The sequence below is a fragment of the Talpa occidentalis genome, unplaced genomic scaffold (genome assembly GCF_014898055.3).
Source record: "Talpa occidentalis isolate TD23 unplaced genomic scaffold, MPIMG_talOcc4v2.1 talOcc4.955, whole genome shotgun sequence".
Taxonomy (NCBI): Eukaryota; Metazoa; Chordata; class Mammalia; order Eulipotyphla; family Talpidae; genus Talpa; species Talpa occidentalis.
Window position 1 is genome coordinate 1 of NW_023605367.1, and position 4,096 is coordinate 4,096.

The window sequence follows — 4,096 nt, forward strand, 5'->3', positions numbered from 1 at the left end:
TAATTCTACTTTCTCCATGCTTATATTGTTTCTTCAGAGAAGTGTGATGTTAAAAGTATAATTATTGGGGTACCTTTAAAGTTATCTGCTTCTTCCCCCTTGCCAGCTTCAAAATTCTTTCTTTGATGGTCTAGTCGAGCTACCCAATCCAAATGGAAGGAGAGCTAGTTATTCCATGATTAGGAGACAGATCCTCTCTCTTATTGGCTATGGAAAATGAAGCACTGTGATTGAATTTCATCTTATAGCCATCTTCTGTCAAGGAGCAAAGCTGTCCCAAGGACAAAAAGTCAATGAAGTAAAAATAGAAGTTTGGAAGTTTTACTACTAGATGTCTTGGTGTAGGTCTTATTTTGTTTCTGTACCCCGTGGTTATTTTAGCTTCCTGAATTTGTATATTTAGTCCCTTCTCTAGGTTCAGTAAGTTTTCCTCTATTATTTCTTTAAATATATTTCTCTCCCTTCCCTTGTTCTTTCCCCTCTGATATACCCAATATTCTTGTATTGCCTTTCTTCATGGAGTCGGATGATCTTTGGAGTGTTTGTTCATTTTTTTTTAATTTCATTCCTCTCTTTTTCTACCTAGATTCTTTGTTCATTTGCATCTTCATATGCACTGCTTTATTCTTCCATTTGGTCTATTCTATTTCCATAATTTTCTTTGATTTTTCCTTTCCTCTATTTCTCATTTTATATCCTTTATATTTAGAGCTTTAACTCCTATCTTCTATTCATTGATTTTTATCTTCTATTCATTTGTTCTATTCATTGTCAGTGCATTCATTTTTTCTGAATTTTCTTCCTTTTATTTGAATTTCTTTATCATGGCAATTTTGAATTCTAATTCTGATAGGAAGACCAGATATTCCATGTTTTTATTATTAGGTTTTGGAGATTGTTTTTCTTTTTATTGTGTGGTTTTCCCCTGTGGACTCATGTTACCATTTATTGTTCTGTTTTTCTGTATCCTTATTTCTTTGCTTTGGAATTCAACTAATTTGGGGAGGGTGCTTCTGGGTTTGGCAAGTCTCTACCCTCCACACATAATTGGGAATAGTGGTGGCCTTACCATGAACCTCTATCCTGCCACAACTTGAAACATTTTCTTAACCTTAGTGGAGAGTACCTTCTATGGTTGGATCATGGCGTCCCCCTGTGTCCTGAGTGAGAAGCTAGAGAGGCCTGCCCTGTATTCATAACCCTCTGCTCTCCTGGCCCACCTCACCCATTTCACCCTTTTATGCCTGAATTCCATATTCTCATCAGCACTGCTTTTAGATGTCAGGAATCCTGGCTGACCTTTCCTTTCTAAGCAGTGCAGCATGATGACCATCATCTGTGTAATGATCCAACACTTCTTTCATTCTCTAATTGCTGGTATTATTAATCTACAAAAGGAAAAATACAGGCACTGAAATAAACAAACTTGTTCACATTCTGCAGGATTCCACTAGCCCTCCCTCTTGACAGAACTCCAATATGCTCTGGCAGGGCTCTACCCTTTACTAGGCCTTCCACTTTTCCCCCTAAGGCTGGTTCTGATCAGGCCAGTCAGGGGAGAATCCCACTTCACCTTGCGATTGATTGGTTCCTGAATCTGGGCTTTGGCTGATCAGTGCGTGTTATTCCCTGGGGGTGTTATTGGTCTAGCCAAGCTACCCAATCCAAATGGAAGGAGAGCTAGTTATTCCATGATTAGGAGACAGATCCTCTCTCTTATTGGCTATGGAAAATGAAGCACTGTGTCTGAATTTCATCTTATAGCCATCTTCTGTCAAGGAGCAAAGCTGTCCCAAGGACAAAGTCAATGAAGTAAAAATAGATAGCCAGGATTAACAATGATGTGAAGGCAAACTCTGGGCAGGCCACACTGGAGCCATCTAACCCCTACTGTCCAATGTAAGATAATATACATCTTCATTATGAAACCAGAGGTCCTCAGAGTCAGTATGCACATCATACTCAGGATGTCTCATAAGACTTCTTGAAACACATATGACTGAGTCCCAACACCCTTCAGTGCCAGAGCTGCTGACTTGCGGGTCTCAAGAGGAACCTGAGAATGTGCATTTCTAACAAGTTCCAGAGGATGCTGATGCTGCTTCTAGATGATTCTGGTCTGGGTTAGTCTGCTAATGGTGAGCCTACAAATCTTTTATATCCTTCTCAAGAAGCTGACTGATAATTGGTTAGGTATGAGAACTTTATAAAGTAAATTACAATGTTCAGGTTATGTTTCTATGGATGTGAACACTTCAGAATTTCTACAATGACCATTTTTCTATGCCTAAATTACTTCCCAATTGTGGCAATTTTACTAACTAATGCTCACATCCTTGAATCTGTTAATTGACCAAAACCTGAGTTCATTTTAAAGATCTATTTGACTATATTAAATGATTCATGAATCCAGCAGCAGCCACCTTGCAAGGAGGAAGACTGCAAGAAATTGTTTAAAATGTAACATTTTATAGTCAAACAGAAGATAGGACAAGGTCATTAGCAAAAGAAAGGAAGGATTACTTTAAGCAAAGTCACTTTCCATTAAGGGGAGTTATGTGGTGGGCCTTATGCAAATTACCTCTTCTTCACTAATGCAGAAACCCTAGATTGATTGATTTAAAATTCCACTTTTGGGAGAGGCTGAAACTGCAGTTAATTTAGTTATTGAGTCTTCGAGGCACTTGGCATGAAAGAGTCCCTTTGGTTCTGTTTTTGTTTTTGTTTTTGTTTTTAACAGATAACATGTACTTCTCCATGCAAACCAAGTTAGGAAAGTTCAAATTTAAAAACAAGAACAAAGGATGAAAATTGTGAAAGGTTTGGGGAATCAGTAGGTAGGTAATAATTCACAATATTTTCCTTTTATAAGCATGATTACATTCCATCTCAAACTGGTACACACTTCATCCTGACAATAGCCTATAGGAAAAAGGAGTCAGGATGTTATTTTCCTCTTTAGCCTCCAGAGGCTGAAATTTCCTCTTATGCCTCTGTAAGAAAACAGGCATTAAAGCCAATCAGACTCCATAAAGGACTTTCTCAAAGGACCCACAGAAATGTGACTCTAGATCTAGGAATTAGGTCTTAAAAGTGAATTGTTAGTGCATGACTGTGTGTTTGATTTGGAAACTGTTCTTTGTCTTTTTCTTATCTTCTTTTTATTGCACATTAACTGTATTAATGTTCCTTTCCATTAAAAGACTTACACACCAGAGTATGTTTTGTCTTGATGTGGCAAACCTTAGAGCAGACAGGTTTGGGGGTCTTGGGGTACCCCTTACCCTGCCCTGTAACAACCACATCATTCTACAGAGACTGCAGGCAGCAGTGCCCAGGAGGGGCCTTCCAGGGTTGGAGGACAGCCATGTGCTACTCCCTTGAAAGGTATGGCTCAGTCACAAAGCAAAACAGCGTATCTGTAAGAAACCAAGCAATTCATGTTTTATGGATTTGGTTACGCCATTTTGCATTACTTTTGGAAACAGAGGAAAGGAGATTCAGGGAGTGATAAAGAGTAAGAGAGGGGGGAAGGGAGGAAGAAAGTCAGCTCCCTTCCCCTCCTCCATTCTCAGTGCTCGCTACTCAGCCACAAATATGGACAATTCCACACATTTTCAACTTAAACAGAAATATTTCAGAAAAATGTAAGCATTCAAGTGGCCCTTACAGGTCCCTCTCTCTTCAGAAAGAACCTCCAGTACATTCTGAACCCCAAACAGATACAAGAACTTATCCCATTCCCTTTATTAGTGAAGGTTCTGTGCCCCAAGCCCCAGCCCTCCTGCTGGCTGCTCCCTGCATCATCCTGGTGAAGCAAGCACTTGCCCAATGGCCCCTGCTGGGCCAATAAACCATCAGGGCCACTGTGAGTGAGTGAGACTGATTTCCTGATTGCAGGATCTCTGCACCAGCTGCTTTGCCCCCAGGCACCTCTCTGCTCCTGATCAGGCAAAGACCAGTAGATAGGAACTAACATTTCAGACACAGGCTGAGCTTGCCCCAAAAAGGCATGGCAGCAAGGGAGACTCAGGGTCTGCTGAAACAGCAGTAGTTTTGTTTTGAACCAGCTCAGTGCATATCAAACCCTACCTTC